Consider the following 17290-nt stretch of genomic DNA (forward strand, 5'->3'; position numbering starts at 1 on the left):
AAGTAACTTCCCTACCAAATCCGTGCATGTTGTATCCCTAGAACCTTTCAAAACACTTCTTTTTCTATTCTCTAGCTGGGAGGTATGAACACATTAGCCCATCATATAATACTACTTTGAGTAAATACTCAAATCTTTACAGATCAAAGTCAGTTGACATTCCTAGTGTACAAAACATAAAGATTCTATTAACAGTATGGCAAGGCACCGTATTTAAAGATACCTTCCTTCAGATCACCATTTAGGCTTTAAAATAAAATGGAAGCAAGACTAACTTCTTAAAAACTTTGGAGTCTAATATACCTGAGTATTTCTACTAATAGGATCATTTTCCAATCCTGACACAAGAGGTACTTACAGTTGCCTAGAAGAGAAATATTTTGCAGCTTTTCGAGTCTGGTGACCTTATGGCCTGTTGGAGGCCCTGTGGGTCCAACACAGATTCCCTAACTGGACTGGAACGGAGTCGCGAGAAATAATCAGACACAGCTTACACGGTCATCATGAAAGGGCAAGATCTCTCTCCGAAGATCTCCCATGTTTATTCTCTAAACAGCTTATATGTCATCACATCAATTGAGCAGGAAATACATTAGGCTGTTTCCTAGGTAACCAGGTGAATGGGCTTTTAGTCATGCCCTCATCTACCTGTATGCTAGCAGTCAGGTAGGCCATGAATTAGCATCTCTATAAGATATCCTCCAAATTACAAAGGGAGGAAGCACCAAAACTCCTAACTCTTAAGTCATCAGCTTCAGCCAACACCTCTTCTCAGGTGATCTACATTTATAACAAAAGAAACTAGGAGCAGCACATCCTGGCTATTCTTAAACAGAGACAGCTTGTCTGCAGAGTTACGTGACCACCTCAGACCGGGCTTATGGCTCTTGTGCCATACAGAAATATTGGCCTACAGTGGCCTGAATTTTCCTAGATGATCCTAATTTCATTTCATGTAATTTTTCTCAAGAAATATAATTATTATATGCATAACTGAAAAAAAATCAGAAAAGGCCGAAATTAATGTTATGATGCACCTCAAGAGTTTGAAGAATATGGAAGAAAATAAACCCAAGAGCAGTAGATAGAAAGAAACAATAAAAAAGGACAAAAATTAATAAAATGGAAACTAAAAAAATCAGTGAAAAAGAGAATTAGTACTTTGAAAAGATAAACAAGATTGACAGACTCGTGGCCAAATTAAGCAAAAGAAAAAGAGAAGGACCTATTAATAAAGCTATAGATGCACAGAGAGACATCATATGAATCTAAAAGAAAAGGATGACTTTCTAGATACATATGAGGCACAAAAGTTAAAACAAGAACTACAATAAAGTATAAATTTATAGATGTATGTAACTTACCAAAATTTGATCAATATTAGGTAAATAATGTAAAAAGATCCGTTAAACAAGAAAGGAAATCAAAACAGTGATAAAGAAAAAACATCTCTAGAAAAAAAAAGAAGCCCAGTTCCAGATTGATTCACAGTACAGTTTACCAGACCTTTAAAGCTGAACTACAATGAATACTTCTCAAATTATCCCACAAAATAGAATAAAGTCAATATTACCAAACCTGATAAAAAATATAATAAAAAAAAGAAATGTAACACTTGAGAACTCTGGCTAAGGATAAGGAACACAGCAGAAGAAAGAATCTAGGAACCAGAAGATAGAAGCAGTATGAAATATCGTCTTCTAAACATGACACAGCCATTGCAATCATGATTTTACGGGAGCTGCATCTTCTTTCACAAGACTGGATGTGTCGAGAGTTAATCATGAGTAGCTATGGCTCGCTATTCTTCCTTGCTGATTTATTGGCTATTAATGGATTCTGGGTGAGTTCAATCATTCATTGTCTTTAGTTGTGTACTCATAAATGAGCTTACTAGGCTCCCCCAAACAGATATAAATTTATGGCCACACAGACATCCCCGGTTAAACTCAATAGGTCATAAAACAAAACAAAAAGGCATAAGTAACAGAAAATGACTTACAAGAGGGAAAGGAGTAGTTACACGAGTGGGAGGACAACTGGAAAAGATGGAGGCGGGTAGAGTAACCAGAATATATTATAAATATGTATGAAATCATCAAAGGATAAATTTAATGCAAATCGTAATAAAATTAGATTTAAAAAATCTAATAACAGAACATTTTGCCTGCGTTGTTTCTGAGAAGAGAAGCCAGCCAGAAGTAGCTAGATTAACTCAATATTTCATAAATTTATTTACATAGTAGATTTTATAACATTATAGTGCAGTAATTTAACATGGAAAACTAGTTGAATATAAACAAACTTAAACTTCTTGTGTGTTGTCAATTTTATTCCAAGGTCACAGGTACAACTTGATAGGTGGCTCACTTTTCTTATTTATACAAATCTCTATATTTAAGAGCTGGAGACTTTTGAGATCATCTGTGACATTACATTGATGATCTCTAAACTGATTGTGATAAGTTTGCTCATTAACACAGTAGTAAATATAAATTCTGTCCAGTAGATCTAAAGAATGGGGCAGTTGTTTGATTTCACTTTAATGAGTTTTGATCTGTAATTGATGGTATATACACCCCCTTCATGTCTTAAGTACCATAATCATTCTTTTCAGGAATGGAGTAGGTGGGCAGAATTGATGTTTGCCTATGGGGATGAATTTAAGGACACCAAGAAGCATTTCTTTTATCTTTTCCCCATGTTCTAACATTATAGATTCATATTTTTGAATGAAGACATTGATATTTACTGAAATAAAATTTATGCTCCATTGAAAAATGAGCAATAAAACTTAACTCCAAATCATGAATGTAGTGATTCTTCCTTGAGAATCAGGAAAAAAGCAGATGGGTAAAAAAAAAAAGGAGAAACTGGGGACACCCCCCAAAAGAAATAAAATGTTTATGCTTGTATGAATATATAATGTACCATGTGTGTGCAGTGCCTAAAGAAGTCATAAAATGATGTTAAAGCCCATGGAACTTGAGTTGCAGGTAGTTATGAACTGCATATGTGTGGTAGGATATGAACCCCAGTCCCTTCAAGAGAATTATGTGTTCTTAACCACTGTATCACCTTTACAATCTCAAGTGTCTTTCATTCCAATGAGATAAATCTTGGTGAGCCCTAAATAACTTCAGAATGAGCGTTGATCAGTTTTCTGTTTATGTAATCAGACTGATGAGCTTTGGAAGGTGATGTTTCATGGTAATTTGAATCTCTTTACATCAGAGAAACACATTAACTTAAATTTTAAAATCTCAGTAGTTTCTATCCTCGGGGCCTTCTCATCACATCTTGCAGAAGGATTGTTGGAGGCAGAGGGATGCTTGTGCGTCCTAGCCGCCCAGCTAGCTTAGCTCTGAAATAACCACACAAAAATTATATTAATTAAATCACTGCTTGTCCTATTAACTCTAGCCTCTTCTTGGCTAAATCTCACATCCTGATTTAACCCATTTCTATATTGCCACATGGCAGTGGCTTACAGGGAAAGATTCTAACCAGCGTCTATCTCAGGTGGATGATCCGTAGCATCTCTCCAACTCTGCTTTCTTCCTCCCAGAATTCAGTTCTGTCTTCTCTGCCTACCTTAGATCTGCCCCATCAACTAGGCAGTTTCTTTATTCATTAACCAATGAAAGCAACATATAGACAGAAGGACCTCCTACACCAGAGGATAATTTACCAATTTTCTCTATACTATTTGGAGAAGCTCAGGGTCAAGGCTTGGCTTAACACAGTGTATAAACACTGAGCATCACTGTCTACACTGAGGTAGGCCCAGATATAGCAAAAAAATTCCATCATTGGTAGAATTTTCTCATTGTCCATCAGAGTAACCTTTGAATTTGCTGAGATTTTCAGAAACAAAAATATTACCCAAAATGAAACCTCAAAGGGAAACTTGATGAAAGTCTTTAAAGATGGTTAACTCACTCCCGGTCCCCCCCCCCCTCAAAAAATATCTCTTTAAGAGTCTTCTATTTCCAGTTACCTGTGAAGAAGGTTGTCCTGGTTTTGAACTGGTGTATTAGTTGCAGTTGATAGGGTTGCCATGAGGCTCTAAGTCTTAGATTTACAGAACCACTACACAGACTCACCTTGCTCTTCTGGGTTGCATTTTTTTGAAATTATGATGAAATCACTTTAATGTTCTTAGTAAGGAGATACCTCCCAAGACACTGGTAGGTAGGCTTAGTGGGAAAATAAGTGTTCAAAATAACTCTGACACCCCATATGTAGTGTTCATGCACTTTAGGCTGATAAGGATGAATAAGGGACACCCTAGGAATGGGCTGGCCCTTCTTTCAGGTGCTCTTTAGGTGTCGGGATGACAGATGTCTTTCTGCCAAGGCAGTTTTTTGAGTTAGAGGGCTGTATCCACAATACAGGCTGTTAGAACCCTGTCATCTTCCTGTGAGTATCTGCCTTCCTCTGTTGATGGAGGAAGGTCATTGGTTAAAAAAATAAAGAAATTGCTTGGCTGGCCCTCATAGGTTAGACCATAGGTGGGTGGAGTAAGCAGAACAGAATGCTGGGAGGGAGAGGAAGTGAGCTCAGACTCGACAGCTCTCCTCTCGGGGGCAGACGCCTCAGAGAGACACCATGCTCCCCTCGCCAGGCTATACGCACACGATGAAGCTCCGACCCAGGATGGACGTAGGCTAGAATCTTCCCGGTAAGCACACCTAGGGGCGCTACACAGATGATTGGAAATGGGCTAAATTAATATGTGAGAATTAGCCTAGAAGAGGCTAGATAGAAATGGGCCAAGCAGTGTTTAAATGAATACAGTTTGTGTGTTGTTATTTCGGGGCAGAAGCTAGCAGGTGGCTGAGGTGCTGGGGATGCAGCCCCGCCGCTCCTATTACTACACTCTGTTCCCTCTGTAGGCAGGCCTCCTGAGAATGCAGCTGACTCAGCTTCCACTGTGCTCCCTCCAGCTTCTCCTGCAGATGGGCTGCTGCCATGTTGTGCTGGCCAGCATTCGGGGTTAGGCCCTCCTGAATGCCCTGAAAGTCCCGTTGGGTCTGCTCAATCTTCTCCTCAGTCTGGAAGTGCTGCAGGCTGAGAGCCTGCTTGGCACTTTTGTAGGCATGATACATGTCCTTCTTACTACTCTCTGTAATGTCCACCCCAGCATCTGGGATCTCAGGTACTTGGCTTTGCAGTTTTTCATTCAGAAAGTCAAACACATTTTGAGGGGGTCGGGTGGCCTTCGGGTCTACCACCACTCCTCCGACATCTTGGAGGCCTGTTAGCCGCAGTATGGCTTCCCTTTGTCTTCTTCAGCAGTATCTCTGTGCTCTGGTCCAGTGATTTCCCTCTAGGCAACACTACAGCATGGATGGGCTCCACTCGGCCTTCTGCATGCTGGCCCAAACCTTTGCCAAACTCATAGCCCTTCCTGATGAGGAGTTTGAAGCTAATGCCTCGTGTGTATACCTCTCAACCAGCAAAGGCAGAACTGCAGGTCCCAGTGTCCACTGTGCTTGCTTCTACCACTCTGGCATAGCTGGAGTCATTTGCATCACCACTATCTGAATCGGATGACTCTGTAGCCTCAGCGCACAGAGAAGGCAGGATGCTGTCCCCCACTACCACAGTCTCCTTCAGCAGCAGTGAGTCAAACCTAAGAGTATAGTAGCCATTGTCCACATTGGTAATTCATGCTGTGAGCCAAAGGCCATCCTGATGTTTGGCCATACATGCAGAGCCGACCTGCAGTAAGCTCAGGTCTGGATCCTGGAAGGGATGCAGCTCATCCACAGAGACTACCTGCCCATGGGAAACCTCTATGAAATCTCAAACAGAATGGAGGAGATCCTGTCTCTATGAATCTTCAGACCGAATGGGAGGGCAGTCAAACAGTCAAGTCCTCAGACGGAATGCCTGGGATGCATTTTTAAATAAGATTATATATATGAATAATTGGGGTCTTCATTCCTAGCACAGAGCTGGAAACCACTTGGCATTTCCAAATTTCCAACTCGATAGAGTAAATAAGAGTGTCTTTTACAAAACTGGGGGTGGGGGGAGGTATACTCCATGTCCCCGCAGGAGCATGATGAGGCAATAAAAGGGTGTTGGACCCCAAGGAACTAGAGTTATGTGTTTTGTTAATGGCCATGTGGGTGCTAGGAAATAAACACAGTTCCTCTGCAAGAGCAGTAAGCATTCTTAACTACAGTGTCATCTCTCCCACCTCAAGATTGTCTTTTGTTCTAATGGAATGAATCTTATTGGCTCCTAAATACTTTCAAAATGGAACTTGGTCACCAGAAAAGTCCAGAGTTAATTAGAAGCTTGGACTTTTCAACTTTACCCTAAATCATGAAAAAGAGAATAAGAAGTGGATACTTTAATTATTCAATTGATTAATTATAATTAATCACCAATGGTCAGCAATTTAATAATCATGTCTACTTAATGAAGCAACTATAAAAATTCCCTAAACAGAGACCTGCCATTTTCTGAATAGAAATGGAAGAGGAGTTAATGGGGAGGTGCTGAGGGAGGTGGAGGTAGGGACTGGGAGGAGAGGAAGGAAAAAAACTGAGGTAGGGTTGCAAAATAAATAAAAAAAAATAAAAATTCCCCTAAACAAAGGTATTTGGAAAGCTGAGCTGTTGTAAACAACAGCATGCTAGAAAGGCATCTTATTTCAATGATGATTAAAGCTTCAGAGATTCATTACAGACTTCATCCTATATATCTCTTCATCTGCCTGCTCATTTGCATCCTTTAGAATAAACTATAATATAAGTATAGCACTTTCTTGAGTTCTTAGCCCTGTTCAGAATATCATGACACTTAAAAAAGAACATCATAGGAATGTCAGACTTTGCAACAAAGATAGGAGTGTGGGTACACTGTATACCCAATGCTCCAGCACTGAAATCTAAAGTAAGGATATCTACATGAGAGTTGGATCTTAAATCTCTGTAGTCTGAAGCTAGCTCTGGGCGGTTAATGTAAAAATGGAACTGAGTTGCAGGATGCCTAGTTGGTGTTGGAGAGTTAGAGAAATGGTGCTGCAGGGGAGAAAAGAGAAATATATATTATTATCAGGGAAAGAAAAAACCCTACTCACGACCCTCAAACATGCATTGTTCCCAGCATAACTCTGAGTCCTTCAAATAACTCCTGTGCAGGAGACATACAAATGTCTGCTGTTGATCAGAGAAATGGAGGGAGGCCCAAAGGCATATTTGTGCTGCTTATAGATAAGAAAACCAAGCTCTTGCTGCTCAAGCCTTGTTTCATCTAGCTCTCAGCAGCTTGCACTCATCACGTGGTCACCCACATTCAGTGAAGCCCTGGTCCCTTGAACTTTCATTTGTCAGTATTTCTTAAAACCTTTATCTCTATCCCTGATGCTACCTTGAGTGTGTTCTCCCTGAACATTGCAGACAGCCTGCAAACTGTACTTGCTCTTGTCAGTCTCCCTCCTGAATAGCAAAATGATGGTCTTCTAATGAAACAAGACTAATATTGTCATTTCTGTTTAAAATTTGCAATGGTAGACAGTGGAGATGGCTCAGGCAGCAACATGTCTGTCTCACAAATATGAGGACCTGAGTTCAGATCTTTAGCACCCATGTAAAACTAAGTATGTACACACATGTCTGTACCCCTCTGCTGGAGAGGAGACAGGTGTATAGCTTGAGTCCGTTGGTCAGTCATCTTAGCTAATTGGTGAACCCTGGGTTCAGTATAAGAACATGTCTCAGGAAATAGGATGAAGAGTGATAGAGGAAAACATCAGATGTTGATCTTAGGCCTTTGTATGCATTCATATACAAGTATATGTACACCAATACATACATGTGCATAGTCACACACACGTGCATAATCACACACACACACACACACACATCCATAACAGCATCTATTGGCCTTTAATAATGTTCATAGTCCCTAGGAGGCACAAATATTAGATTCGAAAGTTTCTGTTTATCCCTGTACTTTCAATTCCTGCTTCATTCCATATACACTTTGCCCTGCATTTCTTGCAATTTCCTGGCTAATTTTTGCACAATGTATTTGAGTTTAACATCCCTAAGTCCTGATTCACCCAGCAATTATTCTCTTCTTCCTATGTGTGAGGCACTCAATAATGAACCTACATTGATAAAGAGAACAATTCTTCATGTAGCTTATAATCCAACACTGAACAACTCAAAAGATAGTTAAACTAGGAAGAAGAATGACAAAGAGACAGGGGGAGAGAAAAGGAATATACAGACTACTCATTACTTCTTGTGTGTGCATGCTAGAGGGAAAGGACAATGTAAAATGCCATTTATCAAGCGCCTTCCACATTTTCTAGGGCTTCTCACTGCCCTGGAACTTGTGAAGTAGATTGAGATGGCTGGCCCAGGGGTTTCCACAGCACTGGGGTAATAAGTGTATCGTCACACCCAGCCTTTTATTTAAACATGAGTCTGGAGCTCAGGGGTCTGTTTACTCAGGTACCCATGATAGTACAAGGCAAGCACTTTGCTGACTGAGCTAGCTACCCAATCCTCATCATTAACCATAATTTTTTATTCAAGGCTACACGAAATGGCACTGAACTCATAGCAACCTGACAAAACTACCCATGGTCCAAAAACTGAATATACATTTTCATAGTCTTTCTATAACCAAATGATAATTAATGTTTTCCTTAACTGTCTTCTGCATGAAATCATAAACTATTTGTAGAGCATGACTAATATAATAATCATATAATAATATATAATTCTAATTATAAAATTATGACACTATTTCCATCATATCTGGCATATGGTAGAAACATACTAAACTTTTTAAATGAATAAAGCAAAGTCACTTAATTTTATTTCAACATCTAAGCTATTGTAAACAGAACATATTATTTTAATGAGTTATAAAAGTTCTCTTTGCAGCCATAATTTGTATTAACTCTCCTTGACTGTAACTTTGGTGTGTTCTTATAAGGAACATAGGCAGTTATCACTTTTCATGATTTCTAGGAAAAGAGCATTCTAAATAATCCTTTCATAACAATCGAGAGGTCCGTGTGTGGGCACTAAGATTAGGGAGGGATGCTTTTAGTATATGAATGAAGGAAGAAAAAAAGAAGTAAGAGGGAAAGGACATAAAGGACAAGCCACACTGGGTGGAGAAATCTGTGCTGAGAGCTGAACGAACTTGGCAGAACCTTCCGAGCAAGCTGACACTGAATGGCTACTTTCGTTTCAAGTGTGCACATGCCTCTGGAACTCCCTGAAACGTTTTCTGGAAGGAACCCCACCTACATGTTCTGAATGAGAATTTCCTTTAAGCCTCCTGAAATTAGTCCCTTGATAATTCTATTACTCATTTCCTGGAAATGTCATTGCTGGTCTATCCTGACCTTCAGTGCCTGAAGGAATGAAGACTCATTCGATTCCTAATTCAAGAAGAATGGACAGAAATCACTCAGAAAAGTGTCACAAACCAATCTTTTCCATCATCTGACATAAATTCTTCAGTCCTTTTTTTAAAAATATTCTGGGTGAATCAGCATAAAAACAAAAGCAACCTCACAGTCAACTGTTAAATCTGTAAAGAATGTTATTTCTAGTTTCTAAAAGCTGCCCTCAGAACTGAAATCTGAAGCAATGATAATACCCTTTCTGGCCTCCCAGAGAATCAGAGCTGTAACCTGAAGTAGGCACCATCTCCACTTCCAGTGGCCTTGTGATTACCTGTTTCTTTATTTGTCTCAACAACTACAGTCTTGTTTTCTCTGTTGCTACAGGTAACAGAAGCTTACCTTCAGGGAAAATATATTTATATTACCTTTACCTGTGTATGATGACTTGGCAAGCAGAAAACCACTTTTAAGAATACACTGTCCATGATTTCTTACTCTTGCATGCCAGATTCTGATAACGCCTTTTCAGGCTGAAAGTGATTCCAGCCGGGGAATTTAAGTTCTACACATTAGCAAGCAGAAACTAGTTTGTGTTCCACCCAAAAATTCCTATACTATAAGAAACTGATAATTTACTTTGTGCTTAGATCAGGCTGTATTTTAGATACCATGTTGCAACCATACTTGTACATATTTGTAAGTAATGAAGACTCTGGCCTGAATGTTTCAGAAAATGTAGAAAAGCAAGTTCATAGTTGACCTCAGTCCAGCAATTCAATGAAAAGATGACACATACACCATCACAGTAATAAAGTGCATGTGTTATGAATGACTTTCACTTATTAACTGTCCCAAAGATAGCTGTACATGTAACTACTGAATGTCATCTTCCACACAACAGACTCATGTTACAGAAACCATAGGTACATGGATAGATTCACCAATTGCTTTACAAATGGAAGAAAATGAAGACTTTTATAACAGAGATACAACTTAACCTGTATAGTAAAAGCATTTTTTTTTTTTTTTTTTTTTAGGTTTTGAGATAGAGTCTCACTCTTTAGGCGAGCATGGAACTTGCTACATATACCAGGCTGACTTTGAACTCACAGAGTCTGCCTGACTCTGCCTTCTGGGTAGTGAAACTAAAGGCATCCACCACTATATCCACAGAGCATTAAAGCATTTTATATAAGTATAAATGTGTTGCTTATAGCAATTACTGAAGTAGTAAACCAAGAAACTAATATGGATTTTACTTATTATACAAGGATACATAGGGGCTGGGAACCTACAGTAGATTGTCACTATCTTTTCCATTCTTTCCACATCCTACCAGAACTTTTAGGATGGCTTTAACCTTACTAACAATATGTTTTCATCATGAAAGAAGTCCCCCAGCATAAATGGTTAACTGCTTACATCTAATGAAATCTAAGCATTGTGCTCCCTTCTTTCACTTCTGGAAAAGATTGCTGTCATCTATTTTCCTGCCTCGGGCAGTTCTGCAACAAATGAAGCTGTAGTCACAACTTAGCAATGTGCCTCATTTGACTTATTCGAATAGAGTTTAACTTAGCAAACTGTGCTCCCATAAATGAAAGTTTAAATATTAAGTTGTAGAGAGGATGCAGGAGAAGTCTAAGGCATAAAACCATCATGGAAATAGTAAGTTTAGTGAGACAGAATATCAGTCAATCATAACTTTGTCTAGCAAGGGTCAATATCAGAATGACGTGGGAGCTTTAACAAGTCACTTCTTGGTGGCGCACGCCTTTAATACAGGCACTTGGGAGGCAGAGGCAGGCGGAACTCTGGGAGTTCGAGGCCAGCCTGGTCTACAAGAGCTAGTTCTGGGACGGGCACCAAAGCTACAGAGAAACCCTGTCTCGAAAAACCAAAAAAAAAAAAAAAAAAACAAAAAAACAAGTCACTTCTAAAATACCAAGTTGAACAACAGTTAGAGTCTGTCACAATTTGTGAATAGGAAAAATACATAAAAACTAAATATTAGATCACAGTTTGTGAATAGGAAAAATATGTAATCACTAAATATTAGACTGGGAGAATAATGTGTTTGTCCACCTAGGCAAACACATCAACTTGGTTAGTTGTAAATTTCCAACTAGTCTTTAACTGCCAGAGTTAACTGCCCATAAATGCAGAAACGGGGAGCTTTTTTACTTCCACTCTCCAGAGCCTGCAAAAATAACAACTCCTTGATCCCAGGGCAAAAGGGATTGAGGTTTTCTTCCTTTATGTTTCAAAGTCAAGTCACTTGTCAACTAGAGCTTGGTCATGATGTAAAAATGAAGATGTGGTTTTAAGTACACATATTTTATCTGTGAGTAACTTATGAGATGTGTGTGTGTGTGTGTGTGTGTGTGTGTGTGTGTGTGTGTGTGTGTGAGCTATGAAGCTATGAAGCACTGACATATAGAAACATATCTCCCTTTCTACCCTGGGGCCTTGTTCTGGCTAACATTCTGATGTGAAAAAGCGTTTCTACGTGGATTTTCTCAGAAAACGAAAATCTGGCCAGAGGTCTGAAGTACATGGAAGAAGGAAACAATGCTAAGTCAACTGAAAGCACCAATGCTAAGTCAATTGAAAGCACCAAAATATTGCCATAGATGGGCTACAGGAAATAAGAAAGAAAATGGCTAGGAAGAAAGCTAAGTGTCAGATCACTATGGCCTTGAAAACTCTGTTATTTTTATTTGTATATCACCTGAACTCCAAACAATGAGTTACCAAACGTCTATTTAATAAAAATGCTGTACAGATTTAGGCAAATAAATTGGATATAAGTCAATTATATTCAGAGAAACCTTTCAGGAAAAACTATAACAGTCTAGGAAAAAAATTCTTGTATTTTAAGTAACATAAAAGCAGAATAAATGCAAGGAAATGTACAGATACAGGAGGAAAAATGGGATGCTTGTTGAAATATTGAGTACCAGAGATTATACATGAGTTTCTGTCATGTCCAATTTGGTGGGGCTATTTGCCTAAAAGTGAGAAGCACTGAAAGAGGGTCAGATGCTAAAGAGAAAGCACATAGCCATACTGTTAAACTTGGGCTGACTTTGAACCTCATTTGTTAAGTAGACCATTGGATATGATGTACGATTTTTAATAATTCATGGGTATATTTTGCCCATAGACCTCAAGATTTATACAAAATATTCAAATTTCAAGAAAGATGCAGCCGTGATTTTGTGATGTGGAATGGGATAATTTATAATGAACACCTCCCATCAAGCCCCACCAAACAATAGTAGACATGGAATTAAGTTCCCAATATGTGCCTTTTAGGGACACATTTAACTATTGAAGATATAATCACTAAAATTGACTAATGCTTAGACTACTAATTTTAAAATTCTCACAAGAGAAGATACAAGAAAAACTGTTTTTCAGGTTTCTTCAATCAGCACAAAAGACAAATGCACAAGCATAACAAATTCCAGGAAGAAGCTCTCCACATCCTTTGCCAAGAACATGTGAAGTATTATATAAAAAGGAAAATTGTAGGACAATCTTATTAATACAGATGCCAGATAAGACATTATTAGATCTCACATTGTGATATACAATAAATACCGTGTAGCATGATTAAGGTGAATCTATTACGACAATGAACAGTTGGTTTAAACAGAAAATCTAAAAAATTTTCATATTAACATATAAACTCTTTTATGATGATCAAATATATAAGGAATCATCTAAATGCATGGGGGAAATTATTCAGTAGAACCTAAAACCCATTCCTAATTTTAAAAGTACTGAAGTAGGAACATGAAAAAGCTTAATTAATCTAATGACAGGCATTTCTAAGAAGTCATAATAAACTTAATATATAATGTTAGAGTATTGAAAACAGAGTATCAAAGACAGGAGAAAGATAGGGATCCTGTTACTAGCCATTTTGTATTCAGAATTTCCCTAATCAACAAAGCAAGAAAAAATTAAAGATATAGGGACTTTAAAAGAAGAAAATCATTGTTAGTCTGAGATGATATTATATCCCCTCTAGAAACTATAATTCTTAGGATTTATAAATCATTTTGCAGGTTCTAACTTGTAAATTTAGAATTTAAAATTCATATTATATAAATTTTTCTCGAAATTAAACACAGACTTAAATGTAAAACACAAAATTTCTAGAAGAAAAGAGAAAATCTACGAAAATCTACAAGACACTGAGTTTGGGAGTAAGTTTTAGATAATGATATCAAAACCATTATCCACAGAAGAAACTAAATAAATCAGTAAATGAGATGTTTTCAAAAGTAAAAGCATTATCTTTGTGAAGCACACATGGAGATAATAAGAAGAAAAGCTAGACAGGAAAAGTATTTCTAAATCACATAGGTCATAAATAGCTTGAAATATGTGAAGAACTTATACAACTTGCCCATAAGGCAAGGCAGCAGAGCTCACCCTGATGATGACGACAAGGGAGAGATGGCAGATTGACTCACTCTGCAACTCCCAGGCCCAGACCAGGATTATGAGTTGGAATACGCCAATATTCACCCCATCTGTGATCTGCTGGAGCACGTGAAGGAATCAGTTCTGCAGATTGCAAGATTTCCACAACACAGGGCAACAACAGAATAACCAAAAGGAGTTCCAGTGAGGGACCAGTATTGATAGTGGAGCAGAAACCAGAGATCTTGAACCAGACCAGTGAAGACTTGCAAGTAAAGCCATATAGAAAAAAGGGTTTATTATGTCACACTACAGCCTCCATGACAAGATCTTTCCCTTTTTTTCTCTGAAATTTTATTGGGGGGGGGGTTACAAGAGAAGAGGCCAGACATGCAGGGAAAGGAAATAAATCAGATCGAGATGCATGATGTGAAAGACACAATAAATAAAAAGAAAGTTATAGAGATTGAGTCCAGTGACACTGGCAGACCAGGACCAAGCCAGTGACCTGGGATAGAGCAGACCTGAAACAGAAAACTCCACAGTAACAGGTACAAGGGATCAACCACTGAGTGAATAAGCCAAGCCAGAGACCTCTGAGGGTCTGGATGTGAATCTGGGACCTTCAAGGGAGTAGACCTAAGCCGGGACCCCTGTGGGTCTGGGCATGAGTCTAGGATCTCCAAGGAACTAGGCCTGAGCCAGGTCCTCTGCGGGTCTTGGTGGGAATCTGGGACCTCTGAGAATTACACCTGACTTTTCATTGGAGACAATGAAAGCCATAAGGTAGTGGTCAAGTGTTATGCAGACATTAAGAGACCATGGATTCCAGACCAGACTACTATATCCAGCAAAACTTTCAAACATCATAGAAGGACAAAACAAGATATTCCATCACAAAACCAGATTTAACCAATACCTAGCCACAAACCCAGCCTTACGCAAAATACTAGAAGGAAAACTCCAACACAAGGAAGTTGACTACATCAATAAATAAATAAATAAATACAGATAATTGATGGAGGAAAAATGCATTTACAATTACCCTGATACCCAAACCACAGAAAGATATTAATTACTAAGAAAGAGAATTACAGACCAATCTCACTCATGAGCATTGATGTAGAAATACTAAAGAAAATACTGTCAAATCAAATCCAAGAACACATCAGAACCATCATCCACCATGATCAAGTCAGCTTCAGCCCAGAGATGCAGGGATAGTTCAACATATGAAAATCTCTCAACATAATCCACCATACAAACAAACTGAAAAACAAAAACCACATGATCATCTCATTAGATGCCAAAAAAGCTTTCAACAAAATACAACATCCCTTCATGATAAAGGTCTTGGAGAGAGCAGGGATACAAAGAACATACCTAAACATAATAAAGACAATATACAGCAAGCCAACAGCCATATTAAACTAAATGGAGAGAAACGCCCAGCGATCCCACTGAAATCAAGAACAAGACAAGGTTGTCCATTCTCTCCATATCTATTTAATATAGTTCTTGAGGTCCTAGCCAGAGCAATAAGACAACAAAAGGAAAACAAGGGGATACAATTTGGAAAAGAAGAAGTCGAACTCTCACTATTTGCTGATGATATGATAGTTTACATACGCGACCCCAAGAATTTTTCCAAGGAACTTCTATAACTCATAAACACTTTCAATAATGTAACAGAATACAAGATTAACTCAAAAAAATTCAGTAGCTCTCTTGTTCCCAGATGATAAAAGAGCTGGGAAAGAAATCAGAGAAGCATCACCCTTCACAATAGCCACAAATAACATAAAATATCTCAGAGTAACTCTAACCAGTCAAACAATAAAAGACTTGTATGGCTAGAACTTTAAATCTTTGAAGAAATAAAATTAAGAAGACACCAGAAAGTGCAAGGATTTCCCATGCTCTTGGGTAGGTAGAATTAACATAGTTAATAATGGCAATCTTAACAAAAGCAATCTACAGATTCAATGCAAATTGCCCATCAAAATCCCAGCAAAATTCTTCACAGAACTTGAAAGAATGGTACTCAACTTCATATGGAAAAGCAAAAAACACAAGATAGCCCAAACAATCCTATACAATAAAAGAACTTCTGGAGGTGTCACAACCCTGACTTCAAACTCTACTGTAGAGCTACAGTACTAAAAACAGTCTGGTATTGACATAGGAACAGACAGGAGGATGAATGGAACCGAATTGAAGACCTGGATATTAATCCACATACTTATGAACACCTGGTTTTTGAAAAAGAACCAAAAAATTTCAAATGGAAAAAAAGCATATTTAACAAATGGTGCTGGCATAACTGGATATCAACATGTAAAAGAATGAAAATAGACCCATATCTATCACCATGCACAAAACTCAAATCCAAATGAATCAAAAACCTCAACATAAAGCCAGCCACACTGAACTTTATAGAAGAGAAAGTGGGAAGTACACTTGAACACATTTGCGCAGGAGACCGCTTCCTAAATAGAACCCTAGCAGCACAGACCCCGAGATAAACAATTAATAAATGGGACTTCCTGAAACTGAAAAGCTTCTGTAAAGCAAAGGACACAGTCAACAAGGCAACAGCCCCACATCAGACAGAGGTCTGATCTCCTAAATATACACAGAACTCAAGAAATTGGTTATCAAAAGAACAAATAATCCTACAAAAAATGGAGTACAGACCTAAACAAAAAACTCTCAACAGAGGAATCTAAAATGGCTGAAAGACAGTTAAGGAAATGTTCAACATCCTTAGTCATCAGAGAAATGCAAATCAAAACAACTCTGAGATTCCATCTTACACCTGTAAGAACAGCCAAGATCAAAATCACTGATGACAACTTATACTGGAGAGGTTGTGGGGAAAAGGGAACACTTCTGCATTGCTGGTGGGAGTGCAAGCTGATACAGCCTCTTTGGATGCCAGTGTGGTGATTTCTCAGAAAATTAGGAAACAACCTTCATCAAGACTCAGTAATACCACTTTTGGGTATATAGCCAAAGGATGCTCAATTGTGCCACAAGGGCTCAACTATATTTATAGCAGTATTGTTTGTCATAGCCAAAGCCTGGAAACAACCTAAATGCCCCTCAACTGAAGAATGGATAAGGAGAATGTGGTACATTTACACAATAGAGTACTACACAGCAGAAAAAAAAATAATGACATCTTGAATTTCGCAGGAAAATGGATGGAGCTAGAAAGCATTGTTTTGAGTGAGATAACCCAGACACAGAAAGACAATTATCACAGTATTCACACATAAGTGGTTTTTAAACACAAAGCAAAGAAAAGCAGCCTACAGTTCACAATCCCATAGAATTTAGACAACAATGAGGACACTAAGATCTAATCTACATGGGAAGTAGAAAAAGACAAGATCTCCTGAGTAAAATGGGAGCATGGGGACTTTGGGGGAGGGCTGGAAGGGAGGGGAGAGGCAAGGA

At 38.4% G+C, this 17290-nt stretch overlaps 1 pseudogene; it reads right to left on the reverse strand.

Annotated features, from left to right (window-relative positions):
* Positions 1–4401: 4401 nt before the first annotated feature.
* LOC142841631 (zinc finger CCCH-type with G patch domain-containing protein pseudogene) lies at positions 4402–7692 on the reverse strand (annotated as a pseudogene).
* Positions 7693–17290: the final 9598 nt, after the last annotated feature.

The sequence above is a fragment of the Microtus pennsylvanicus genome, chromosome X (assembly GCF_037038515.1).
Source record: "Microtus pennsylvanicus isolate mMicPen1 chromosome X, mMicPen1.hap1, whole genome shotgun sequence".
Classification (NCBI taxonomy): domain Eukaryota; kingdom Metazoa; phylum Chordata; class Mammalia; order Rodentia; family Cricetidae; genus Microtus; species Microtus pennsylvanicus.